Below are 14,168 nucleotides of genomic sequence, written 5' to 3'. Positions count from 1 at the left end.
AACTCAGTCCACGTGTCCGTCCACCTGCTCTCTCTGCATTTCACACACACACACACACACACACACCACTTCTCACTTTCTCACTTGGTTGTCCACAGGCCTTGAGTGCCCTTCTTCTGGTTCACTGACTCATTCCTGCCATCAATCAAGAGCTTCGAAAAGTCTCACCTCCTAAAAAAAGTCTTTTTGGCTTAACTGAAGAGGAAGAGAAAGGAGCTAATACTTACTGAGTGCCTTCCACACGCTGGGTACTATACTGAATGCTTAGAACACAGAGAAGTAAATGATCACTATTCCCATTTTCGGAGATAAGAAAATTGACTCTCAGGTCCATGACTTGCCAGAAGTCAAATAAGTGGCAGATACAGGATTTAAATCCACATTATTCAAACTTTAAAATCCCAGTTCTTTCAGGGCATCCTTTTGGCAACAAAAATAATAAATGCACAAAAACAATATTGCTTTTGCTGTTGCATTTTGACAAATTCTTTCACAAATAGCTGTGTATCACAATTCACTGATCCTAGGGCCTCAGACTACCAACTTCTTTGTGTGCAATGGCTTCTTGCATTACAAAGAGGAAAGCTCTTTCAAAGAGCCCTTACTTAAAATCTATGAACAAAATCATACAAGAGCAAAAGAGAATCTCACCAAAGTTTCCCTTCCAATGTTATTCATACTCCCTTGACTTTAAAAACAACAGAAACTTGCCAGCTGAGGTCAATGTGCTCCTGCAGACAAACAGCCTGGTTCAGCACAATGCCTAGGAAACATCCAGGGCAGGGACAGGCAATGCCTAGGGTCACTCTGAGCTTCCTTATTACAGCATGATTCAATTCTTCTTAAATAGCTAAAAACCAAAAACTAGAACTGAAACATTAGAATGTCTCCCGAATAGTCTTAGGGGATTTTAGATAAGGCTGGAGTGAAATGAAATTCAATAAGGCAAATTATTGGTCAACTCTTATTCATCACCAACAATAGCTACTTTTAGTAATATTAATAATACCACAAAATCATATAAGGCTTATCATAAGTTTTATAACACTGGGCAGAGGGACAAGACAAATCTCTCTGGTGCATTTGTTTTAGCCCTTTTTCTATATGGAAGATATCAGAAATTCTCTACATACATTAGCTCAGATAAATAGCTTACACACCTGCCCTGAGTAATCCAGGCATTCCATCACGTGCCTGCATTATTTTTTGTTGTGTTGCATTTTTTCTGTGCTGCATTATTCCTAAAGAAATTCACCACAAGCCAATTTAAAATAGCATTTCGTGAAAACACGAAGTGCATGTTCTGTTTGAAAGGGAGATCATATTAGGATATTCAGTTCTTTGCTATTTAAGTGCTTTTACATAAAATAAAATGATAACTTTTAAAGCATGTTAAATCATGAGATGCTGATTAGATTAAAACTTTAAGCTTGTGGCTCCAAGAAAGCATTTCAGAGACTTTTAGTTTCTTTTAAGGACCGATTGAAACTTGACTCCTAGTAAAGCTACTGACTACAAAAGGAATCCTGCTTTTGTGCTGCAGATATTTTTGCAAACAATATAAAATATCTACAAATAAATGTTCTTCATTCCCTTTTTTATTTTCCTTTTCCTTTCTTTTTCTCTCTCATCTTTTTTTTTTTTCTTTCTCTCCATTTTGCTTTTAAGATCATAGAGTGAGGAATTGTACAGCATCAGGTTCAACTCAAACCGATAAAAACCCACACATCCTCCTCCCTACCATAGCATGTGCTAGGCGTGTAAATATTTCATGGTATTACCATCATTCACTCGGTGCTTATATTGTCTGATCAAGCCTCTATTTCTGTCTGTTAGATACTCTGGAGGATAGCGTTTTTTCATGTCTGCTGCTCAGTCACATAAAGCCCTTGCTTCTCAAAGGTTCTTCAAAGTTCAATAATTTATTAAACACTGTGCTGGGGTCGGCAGGCACTCACAGAAATGCATAACCACAGAATATGTGCAACTATTAAAGAGTTTCTTTAATAAAAAGGCGGACTTTAGAGAAAATGACAGCATTGTTACTTATACAAGGGAGGCATACTTGGAACAATCGTAGGTATCCTGTGCTAAAAGGCAGTAGCTTAAAATAGACAGGAGTGCCTGCTAACAGGCAAGTCATTAAGCAAACCCACTGTGAAGTAGGCCGCCAACAGAAGTCTAAAATCAGAGCTCAAGTCCCAGATTCCCCCCGCCCCCCCATAATGACTAGTCAGGTCTCTATCCCCCATCTTTCTAAACACAACAGAAAATTTGCAATTAAAAAAAAATACTTTTGAAGCTGGAGACCAATGATATTTAACTTATCATTATGACCCCCAAAGCCTACTCATTATATACTTACTTTTTGCCTACTAATCTCTAAGTAATAGGCTGAGAGACACTGAAACAGAATCACATACAACATATACAAAACAAAGTAATAAAAATTTGAGGCATATACTCTAATTAGCAAGTATTTATTGGACTCAGATCCAGCAGGAGCCAGAGGGAATACAGGAGCAGAGTAAGATATCACCCAGTACTCACGGGTGTTATGTAATCTGTAATCTAGGTGGGTAACAAAGCACACATCAAATGCTTAGAGTAAGACCTGAAACAGCATAGAATCCACCACCAAATTCAGTGGAAGTCTTTCAGGGCCACACAATTTCACTAAAGGTAAAAACAAACCAATCTGAGTGGCACTCACCAAGGAAGACTTAAAGGAAGGCAGAAATTATTTTCTACATTTTAAATTATTTTCTTGGTTTAATTTGATTTCCAAATAAATCTTAGGAAAAGAAACTGATGTCCAAATTAATGATGAAGACATCAAACGGACTTCCATTTAAACACTGTGGATTCAAAACATGCATTTGACTCCTCAAAATCTTACTGAAATGCTTGTAAAAAAATGAGAAAAAACAACAAAAATTTCCAAGGACAAGGAGAATGGGACAAGAGATATTAGCAGATGAAAGATGCCAACCCCATGTTTGTTAATGGTAACTATTGTAACAGAGCAGAAAATGCTGACTTTTAACAGGTAGGGCAAGGATTGATGGAGAAAAGGGGAAGGCCAGTAAGAAGTGAGCTCATTCACACCACCAACTTGAGAGAGGCTCAGGATGTACAAGAACCAGGGCTTCTTACAGGTGCACCTTTAGAAGTACAGCTGATCACAGGAAGACAAGTTGGAAGACTATAAGGAGAGGTTAGACCCAGATGATCCCTTCTTTTGATCCCAAAGCCAGATAACCACAACATTAGTAACCAAGCAAAAAATGAGCTTAATTGTCTGGTGCTGTTGACCAGAGGGACCCTGGACCTCAGGGTACACAGCCTAGTGAAAGCAAAGATGAGCACTACATGTCAGACTTTTCCTCTGTGGTTCTGAAAAGTCGAAATGAAATGTGCCTCAATGGGGTCATTTTTTTCATGCCTTATGTTGGGGACTCAGTGGACCCTTTTAATCTGGGAAGTCATGTCTTTCATGTCAAGAAAATGATCTTGTAATTTATCTTTGATTAAATTCTTCCTTTCGAATATTCTGATTGTCATTCTGTAACTCCTACAGTTAAATACTGAAGCACCTGGACAGACCCTGTCATTTCATCTTTTCTCTCTTCCTTTAGATTGCTTTGTCTTTTTTTGTTCTACTTTTTGGGAAAATGTCAATTTAATTTTCTAATCCTTTTATTAAAATTGTTATTTCTGTTACCATTTTTCATTTTGGGGAGCTCTTTCTGGCTCTATAAATGTTCCCTTTTTAATGGAAAATTTCAAAGACACAAAAGTAGAGCAAATTGCATTTAAAAACCCCCATGGGGGTGGGTATTTATTGAAGTGGTTAAAATAGCTCTTGGGATACTGGCATCCCATATCAGAGTGCATGGGTTTGGGTCCAGGCTCTGCTTCTGATCTGGTTTCCTGCTAATGGACACCCTGAGAGGCAGCAGGTAATGGCTCAAGTACTTGGTTCCTGCCACCCACACGAGAGACTCAGACTCTGTTCCAGGATTTTGGTTTTGGCTTCTCCCAGCCCTGGCTGTTGTGGGTATTTGGGGAGTGAAGCAGTAAATGTAAGATCTCAATATCTTTCTCTTTCTTTCTTTGTCTCTGTCTCTCTCTCTTTCAAATAAAAAAAAATAAATAGTTATATAATGTACTCATTATATAACTTATATATATAGTATATAATGTATTCATTATATAACTTCAGCAATTATTAGCATTTTGCCAATGTTATATCATTTCTTCCCTATCCTACATTTTCTTCTAGATTATCTCAAAGCAAATCCCAAATATTTCACTTGTATTTCTTTAGTATGTATCTCCAATACATAAGAATGACATTTTTAAAAGAAAATGTTACAATACATGGTCATTAACTAAAAGTAACGTTATGTTCCTTTTCATTAACATCTTGTTCCTGTCTTATGTATATAATACATATACATAAAATATCTTCTTTTCTAAAAATTTTTTTAGATTTATTTGAAAATCAGAGTCACAGAGAGTGAGGGAGAGAGACGCATTCCTCAGTGTTTGATGATCCTTGCCTATGAGTTCATAATTTCAAGTGAAGTAATACAAAATGAATTGAAGGTTGAATGTGCAGAAGTTTAGTCAGTCAACTGATGGGCCTCAATCCTAGCCTTTTCTGTAGATACTCCCAAGTATCACCCTATCTGTTCCCACTGGGCTGGTCAGCCTTCCTGAAGAGGAATCCTCATTTCCTATGGGTACAATGAGTACATAATCTCTCCAAAACACAGAGGACACAAAAGACAGAATCCCCTTCCCACTCCTTCCAGCCCGCAGATGAAGTATAGTAAAACCATACAGGCTTTAAATTTCAATTAGTAGACAGCACTTTACAATAAGAAGTTTTCAAATAAAACTCCACATTCTCAGATTCTTTTGAAAACTCTAAATGCCTGCAACACTGGGTCCTCATTCACGCATGGAGCCCGGGTCCCTGCAGGCAGTGTACGTACTTCTTAGTTCACCACTGAAAGCACGAGTTGCTGCCGGCTCCCCTAAACTGAGACAGTCTCAGCTTTCGTCAACCTCCTCACATCTATCTGAAAGGCAGGCTTAGTTTAAAGATTCTTGTGTAAAAAGTTGCAGCTATATAAAAGGAAAATGCATTTGTAAAATATGCCATGATTAATTTTATTTTTTGTTATCCTGGGAAAAGGTTGAATAATACAAGAAAATAGTAAGATAAGGCAAAATACACACCAGTACGCTGCTACAACAAACAAGTGAAACCTTGTGCATTTCATACCCCTGAAAATAAGTAGCACTCCATAGTGAAACAACCTCACCACAAGCATCTCTTCTCAAAGGGTCACTTGTCAGACTTCAGTTGCATATGATGGAGAGAAAACAAACAAGAGGAATTGAGATTTGTCCTTTATATCTTTTGAGAGAAGGAAAGATACCAACAATGCTTTCCCTCCACCACAGGACAGGTGCATCCTAATTCTATTCAAAGGGGTAGAGATGGAGCAAATTCTGAATTCTTAAGACTTAACAAAAGCCCCAAAGGCACGTTTCTTAAATAATATACTTGGGTAATTATATAGAGAGATATATATGCCAGGCTTAGCAAGGAAAATTTCTAAACACTTCCAAAGATTGTTTAGATGTGTTTAAATTATTTTTCCAAACACAAAATAATCAGCTATTAAAAACATCCAGTGACATTCAAGTGATCTACTGTATGACATGATGACTATAGATAACAGGAATGTATGGTGTGTTTGCAAATTGCTATGAGAGATTTTTAAGTATTCTTGTTAACAAAAGAAAAACGGTAGTTATTTCAGGTAATAAATTAGTTTGATTTAGCCAATCTACAACATACATACACATGTCAAAACATCGTGTTGTACATCACAAAAATATCTGTATACTAACAGAGTTTTTATTTGTCAATCTAAAAACCAATCTAAAAGCAGTCCAGTGATGATTTTTCTTTCTACTGGTTGGAAACATTGACTTCATTCAGTTTCAGACTTAAAATACCATCTCTGTGACTCTTGGCTACATACCTATTAGCTAAAAACAACAATGCTCCAAAACTTGCTTTCAGATTAACAACCCTGTCATTTATCCTTTAAATGTTTATCTCCTTCGGTCACAATTTTATTGTCGTTAAACAGCAACTAGTGTGTGACCAAAAGCATTCAAATGCTCTGAGTACACAAAGAGCACACTGTTCCTTTTCCAGCTCAGTGGACTTTTACTCGTGTGAACAAAAGACAAGATCCTGCTATTCTTCAAATTAAAAGGCAAGAAACAGGAAAAACATTGCACAGAAAACTCTCCTGTCAGTTCACTTTATAAATGCTAATGAGAACAGTGAACCAAACAGTTGCTCTGCTCTTTCAAGTTTAAAAAATCGTGAAAAATAACTACACATCTCAGCATCTCTTTTAAAAGGGTTGGGTTCGTAATAATTTGTAACCTACCATGGCTAGTAGAGTACACATTATCTAATAGAAATAGTATTAGAGGACTAAGATGGCCACAGGCAAACACTATAGCCAAAATCAAGAAAGGCAAAACAGCAACAGCAGCACCACGCCAGGGACCTAAAAGTAGAAGTCCTCAATAGAGAGTTGACATCTGAAATCTGAAATTTAAAAAAGCTCCCTAGGGCCTTAAGAAAGCAGATGAAGTTCAGTCCCAAAGGCCCTCGAATAAACTAAGAATAAACGGGTGCTGCAAGGTGATGAGGCTCCCACAAGGCTGCTCCAACCAGTCCCAAACATGCTGTTTTCCATTCTAGCATTCTTGCTAATCTCCTTCTCACGTATCTCCTATACTAGTATCTCTCCCATGTCTTCAGTTCTTCATTAAGTTACTACACTATCTTTTTTAATATGTTTTAATTTGTAGAGGTTCAAAAGGAAAGGAGAAGGATCTATTTAAATTTTTGTATTAAGATTTAGCATGGAAGGGCCAGCAGGTTAACGCCCTGGCCTGGGGCTCTGGCATCCCATATGGGCACCTGTTCTAGTCCCAGCTGCTCCACTTCTGATCCAGCTCTCTGCTACAGCCTGGGATAGCAGTGGAATATGGCTCAAGTCCTTGGGCCCCTGCACAGACGTGGGAGACCTGGGGGAAGCTCCGGGCTCCTGGCTCCAGATCGTCAAAGTTCCGGCCATTGCGGCCATCTGGGGAGTGAACCAGCAGATGGAAGACCTTTCTCTCTGTCTCTACCTCTCTCTGTAACTCTGTCTTTCAAATAAATAAAATAAATCTTAAAAAAAAAAAAAAAAAAGATTTAGCATGGGGAAAGGAAATCAAAGGTCCTAGGATTTATTTTGCTTTTGTGCAATGCGGTTTGGTTAAGGTTTGACTACAAGTGACAGAAAATCTAAAACAGGGACTGGCATTGTGCCACAGTGAGTTAAGCTGCCACTTGTAATGCCACCATTCCGTACTGGAGAGCCAGTTCAAGTCCCAGCTAGCCCGCTTCCGATCCAGCTTCCTGCTAATGTGCCTGGGAAGGAAGCACAAGATGGCTCAAGTGCTTGGGCTCCCGTCATTCACATGGGAGACCTGGATTAAGTTCCTGGTTCCTGGTTTCAGCCTGGCCCACCCCTGGCTGTTGTAGGTATTTGGGGACTGACCCCAAATGGAAGTGTTTGCACACACTCCTCTTCTTTCCCCCCTCCCCCAATCTCTGTCACTCTGCCTTTCATAGAAATAAATATATCCTAAAGAGGGGAAGGGAGGGAAAGTAAAAGGGGAGGGAAAGGGAAAAGAAGGGCCAAAATAACAGTGGCTTAACCAGGCTGATAAGGTGGTTGCCAGGAAGTCCTCAGGGACTCGGGCCCCTCCCCACTCACACCCTAAGGATTGTCCCTCACCACCAGGATCTAAACACAGCATTTACATTCCAGACAGAGGATAAAAGAAGGGCCCAGAAGAAAAGAACAAAGGGCACATACCAGCTTTCTCTGGAGGAAACTCCCCAGAAACGACCAGGGGATGCATCCTCTCACTTTGTCACAGGGCCACACCCAGCTGCAGGGGAGGACTGGAAATGCTACCAGCGCCTTGGGCAGTTATTGTGCCCAGAAAAGTCCACGACAAAAAAGAGGCAAGAAGGTATCTGAGCGTCAACTTGCCCTCTCCACCACAAGCAAACTTCTAGTCTTGATAAAACTAGAAATGGATGAGGATTTCAATCAAAAAACTTCTCACTGGAATAAGAAACTTTCAGATGCTCCAAACAGAACAGCCATGGAAACATATGGACTTGACAGTGGAGCCCTGGAAGTCCTCCCTCTATTCCCTCAAATACACCTCAATGGTCCGGGTCAGACAGCTAAATACCCTCCTGTTCCTCCTCCCTCAGGATTATGTGACCTGTCTCTGTGACTCCCATGGACCTGGGGGGATTTCCCTCTAGGTCACGTCAACTGTCCGAGTTCCTCGGTCCTGCACCCCAATCGCTTCCCATCATTAAGAAAAAGAGGCCTTTCACATCCAAGGGGCACATCTCACATAAATGACATTTGGCTGATGCCCAAAGGTGACAGGGATGAGAGCAGGATAAATAAAGAATAATGTAGAAGCCGGTCGGGGCAGCCTTTCATTATGGCCCTTTCAAGAGCTATTAATCTTGGTCATAGTCAGTCAGCTAAAAATAATTACTTCTTCTAACACATGTTGTACACACAACTAGCAATAGTAACAGGTCAGCCCTTCTACCTAGGAAAGATGGGGCTTCTGGCTTGCCTACAGCCATCTGAAATGATATTTGTACAGTTGTTCTGCTACGAGCTCCTTTTGTGCCCTGTGTCGTCTGCCTTTTCCAGCACTGATACCAAAAGGAAGAATTACCACCAAGCAATAGTCTCAAACTGTCAGGAAGCTGTCGCGGAAGTGCCAGGAAGCATACTTAGGCACTATCAGGGTTCTTCCATGAGCTCATGAAGCATGCAATTAAAAATAATGCACATTTTCCACAAATCTTTTAACGTACTCTCATATCAGAAATGTAACAAATGAAAATTTGTTTCTTCCTGATTACAGTGCAAGTAAACACTATTTTAAATGTCTCAGCATTGCTTTTTTTCCTGAGCATTTCATTGTGGAGGTGTTTTAATGGAGAATTGCTCATCCCACTATTAGCATTCCTCTCCTAATTCACCATAAATTTTCCCTTAAATTCAAAGTATCTTGGGTACCTATGGCAGCTCGGTTTATGAAAAGAGTTCATGATCTGGAATTCTCAATTACAGATTCAGCTCTGTAATTAAGTGGCTGTGTAATCTTAAAAGACAACAAACTCTCCGGGCCTCAGTATGCCTCAGCTGTATTATGGGGAGGTCTGACTCAAAACAACTCTAACAGTACTAGTATTCATATCAATGACAGTAATAAAACATCTAACCTTAGAAAATTCATAAATAGTGCCTTGCTCCAAGAGGAACTGTTCTCTAACAATACACACAGAACATAAAAGTTAGGAGTGAGCATTTAGCCTAACAGTTGAGACTCAGGTTCAGACATCTGCATTCCACATTGGAGTACCTGTGTGTGATACCCACTTGAGCCTCCTGATTCCAGTTTCCTGCCACTGCAGACCCTGGGAGGCAGCACAGATGGCTCCAAGTGGGAGACCAGGTCTGCTTTCCCAGGTCCTAGCTTTGGCTCTGGCCTGTCTACCTTTCCCTCTTTTGCTCTCTGTCTCCCAGATCAATTTTTAAACAATTAAATAAAGATGTCAGTTGCATAAAGCAAGTTGCCATGTGCTGCAAATGTTGAAACTGCAGCAGGAGCAGCCTCTGGCTGTGGGTCAGTAGGTGGTAAGCAGCAGGAACATGAAGAAAGTGGAATTTCTTCTCAAAAACAAAAAGAGCAAAAACCTTAGGCTCACAGAACAGGGGAAAGCTGCAGATCCAGGAAGTGGGGGGCTAGGGGAGGAAGGCAGATTTTGGGGGCGGGGGACAGGGAATTTGCTTCTGCAATCCCATACTTCCTAGCTGAGGATATGGTGAGGCAAGGCCCACTGAGCTCTTTCTCACAGAGATGTCTAAATTACAGCTGTGGGCCCTGTGTTAAACACTCCAAACACCAACTGCTCACCTCTCTAGACAGCAGTCTTAGCAAGTCAGTGTGCAGGCTGGCTGGAGGATTTACATTAGGTAGGAAAAAAAAAAAAACCACCAAGAATAACACCAGATAATAAAAAGTAGGACTTATAGCCCAATTATGGGTCCTCCTGGAACCACGAGAAATCGCAGCGAATATTTTGTAATTTACAAAGTTAGTGTTATAAACAACCAAGACAGATGCAAAACTTGCAAGAAGTTGTTTTTTTTTTTAATATGCGATTATACCAACAGCAAAGAAGTGTATAACCAGAGGAGCAAGTATAACTCCTAGAATATTTTCATATTTAACTTTAATGGGCTAGATCAAGTAAATGTCCACATCAAAAAAGCAATCCTTGATTTTAAAAAAGTCCTCAATGAAGGGTTCTTATAAAGGGGGGGGCGGGGTAGTCACATCTGACTACATGAATTTTACTTGCATCCTCTTATAGCTTGGGGGGAATGAGTTTATTTTTATTATAACTATAAACTTCATTAATCATTTCACAGAAGACATTAAAATAATTGTGGGCAGCCTGATATTGTCCTCTGCAAGCCACATGCCTGCCCTGCAGATACACTACTACCACACAGCTGAGTTAGAAGACAGTGTAAAAATTACTGTGGAACCACATAATTGCCGCACCATTAGTGGTGGAGGGGCTGAAGTGGGATGAGTTCTAATACAAATTATTCCACATGAGCTGAAAAGGGGTATGTACAAACAGATGCAAGATTTGTTTTTTTGGTTTATGTTGTTTAGTGTTTATTTGGGCTGAGTTGCACTCCAGAAATCACCTTTTTAAAATGTTAACAATAATAGTTCAGCACTAACTTCCTTTTCAAGATTTCCTCAAAACAGAATTGATTTATATTCAAATCTCCTCCTACCCTACTTACACCAATGTACTGATAGACCACATTTTGTTTATTCATTCATAAGTTGATAGACATTTGTATAATTACTGTTTGGCTATTATGAATAATGCTATTTTTTTCTGTGAACATGTCTGGGTTTATTCACAGGCATGCACATTATAAAGGGCAGGTGAAAGGGGCGTAACTAACTCTGGGAAACACTAACTATAGGACAGAATCGACACTCGTGCCAATATGCCTATCCAATCAAAAACTATAGAACGCTTCACAAATTTGCATGTCATCCTTGCACAGAGGCCATGCTAATCTTCTCTGTATCGTTCCAATTTTACTGAATGTGCTGCCAAAGCTAGCACTATAAAAAAATTTATTTTAAAAAACTCCTATGGGCGAAATTTGTGGCACAGAAGGTTAAGCTGCTGCTTGGGTTGCCTGCATTCCATCTCAGAGTGCCTGGGTTCCAGTCCTGACTACTCTACTTCCAATCCACGGTTTCCTAGGCAGCAGATTATGGCTCAAGTGTTTGGACCCATGCCATCCACATGAGAGACCCAGACAGGGTTCTGGGATCCTGGCTTTAGCATGGCCCAGCCCGGGCTGTTGCAGGCATTTGGGGATTAAACCAGAGGATGGATCTCTTTCTATCTCTTTCCCCGCTTCCTAACTTGCTCTGCCTTTCAAATAGATGAAAAACAAAAAAATACACTTTAAAAAGAAAAGTATAACTCTGCAAAAAGCTATCCCTCTCCATTCAAAATTCTCCCTCCCTAAGAGGTAAACACTATTGAATCTCTCTAGCATTTCTAAACATCTTGAAGACTGTTTCAAATTCATTAGCTTCATCTTCTTTAATTTATTTATCCTATCTCCTACTGATAGATGTTTAGATTATTTATTAGGTTTTGCCACTACAAATAATGCCAATGAATATTCTTATACAAACGTCTTTGTGCATATGTGCCAGTATACAAAGTGAAATAAATTCATGTAAGGTGAATGGCTGGATCAAAGGGAATTTGACTATAAATCAATTTTGTTTTTAGGAAAATCTTAGTTGTAGAAGGTAAAATAGAAGAGGTTCAAATCCTGTCACTTTAGTAAGGGTGTGTTTAATCAGCAGCACTACTAGAAAGCGAGTAATCCATGGCAGATTTATTTTGGTTAATAGCTGAGATATAATTCACAGTACATAAAATATACCCACTTGAAGTGTACAATTCAATAGTTTTTAGTGGCTCAAAGAATGATGCAACAATCACCACATTCCAAGTTTAAGACTTTGTGATAACCCCCAAAAAAACTACTTTACACACCAGCACTCACTCCTGATTCCCCCTAACCCTATCCCACCCCCTGGCATCACTTACCCACTTCCTGTCTTCATATATGTGCCTGTTACAGACAATTTATATAAATGGAATCATATAATACACAGTCTTTTGTGCTTGGCATAGCACATTAACACATGCTATAGCACAGATCAGAATTTCATTCATTTTTATTGCACAATAATGGTCCATAATATGGATAGACCGTTTGTAAATGCACTCAGCAACTGATGGACATTTTGGGTTCGTTCTTTTTTTTTTTTTTTTTGCTATTATGAATAATTTTTTGTGAGCAAATTTCTGTACAGATGGTAACTTTTCACTTCTCTTGCATATATACATATATACTTATGAGTGAGTGATGAGATAGCTACTTATATAAGTTACAAAAAGAAAAAATGTGAATGTTTCCAGAAAAAAAGAAAAACCAAAACGTGACACCTAATAGATTAACAACACACTAACAATAATTTGGTTTCAAAGTACGAGTGCCTATCTTTAAAACTTTCCAAAATATGACATTTATTTGAATATGAATATTGGGGCTGGCGCCATAGCATAGCAGGTAAAGCCACCACCTGCAGTGCTGGCATCCCATATGGGGAGTGGGGAAAGACAGAGAGATTTTCTACCCACTGGTTCACTCCCCAGATGGCCAGCATGAACTAGGCCAAAACCAGGAAGCAGGAGCTTCATCTAGGTCGCTCACACGGTTGGCAGAGACCTAAGCACATGGGCCATCTTCCACAGCTTTTCTGAGGCCATCAGCACAGAGCTGGCTCAGAAGTGGAGTAGCAAAGACACACATCAGGTGGCAACTACCTGCAGCACCATACCACTGGCCCCACATCTATGATTTTCATTTCTTCTCAGTTCTCATTCTCTGAAATGTCTTCCTCAATTACTTGAATAGCCCTTGTCTTGACTGTCGAGGAACACTTTATTATTTCACTTTATCTATTTTTTATTCTTTTTTTTATTCATTTTATTTGAGAGTTAAATTTTCAGACAGTGAGAGGGAGAGACAGAGAGAAAGGTCTTCCCTCCCTTGGTTCACTCCCCAGATGGCCGCAATGGCCAGAGGTAGGCTGATCCGAAGCCAGGAACCAAGGGCCTCTTCCTGGTCTCCCACATGGGTGCAGGGGCCCAAGGACCTGGGCCATCCTCTACTGCCTCCCCAGGCCACAGCAGGGAGCTGGACTGGAAGAGGAGCAGCCGGTACTAGAACCCGGCGCCCATATTGGATGCCGGCACACAAGGCAGAGGATTAACCTACTGCGCCATGGCACCCGCCCCATTATTCTTTTTTTTTTTTTTTTCTACTTAATACCATTGGCTGAACTCCTTACTTAATATAGAATTAATCATAGATGTATTAAGTCAATTGAAAATAGATCCCAGTTAAAAATAAGAGTGGGAATGAGAGAGAGAGGAGCTGTACAAATCAGCATACATTCCCATAGACCTACCCCTAAAGGTGAAGCTAAAACATGCCATGGGACTCCAAATCCCATTTAGCTGGGTGGCACTAATCCCATCTTACGTGATAAAGTGATCATATTAAGTATGAAATTGATCATATACATAGGACCATCAGTCAAAGGGATCACATAAATGAGACAAAGTGCCTGGTAATAACAATAGATAGAATTACAAAGGAGAGAAATGGGAAGCAATCCACACAGCAGACTCATAGAATGACAAGCACCCTAAACAGCACTCTGACCTCAGAATCAGCACATAAGACCTGACTGAAAACACTATGAGAGCATTTCAGGCACGGAAAGTCAAGACATAGTGGCAAAAAACAGTACTGCAGGAAGGAGCTCTATGA

At 39.9% G+C, this 14,168-nt stretch overlaps 1 protein-coding gene and 1 non-coding gene across 4 annotated transcripts in view; both read right to left on the bottom strand.

The window, feature by feature from the left end:
- Positions 1–14,168, bottom strand: part of FTO (FTO alpha-ketoglutarate dependent dioxygenase) — a 413,000-nt gene that overhangs the window by 341,346 nt on the left and 57,486 nt on the right. The window lies entirely within an intron of this gene.
- Positions 11,256–11,362, bottom strand: LOC133748939 (U6 spliceosomal RNA). Its single transcript, XR_009864536.1, has one exon. It is a non-coding gene; the product is annotated as a U6 spliceosomal RNA (small nuclear RNA).

Source organism: Lepus europaeus, chromosome 19 (genome assembly GCF_033115175.1).
Source record: "Lepus europaeus isolate LE1 chromosome 19, mLepTim1.pri, whole genome shotgun sequence".
In the NCBI taxonomy this organism is placed as follows: domain Eukaryota; kingdom Metazoa; phylum Chordata; class Mammalia; order Lagomorpha; family Leporidae; genus Lepus; species Lepus europaeus.
Note: the sequence above shows the minus strand (reverse complement) of the source record. Positions and strands in the feature narration are given on the sequence as shown.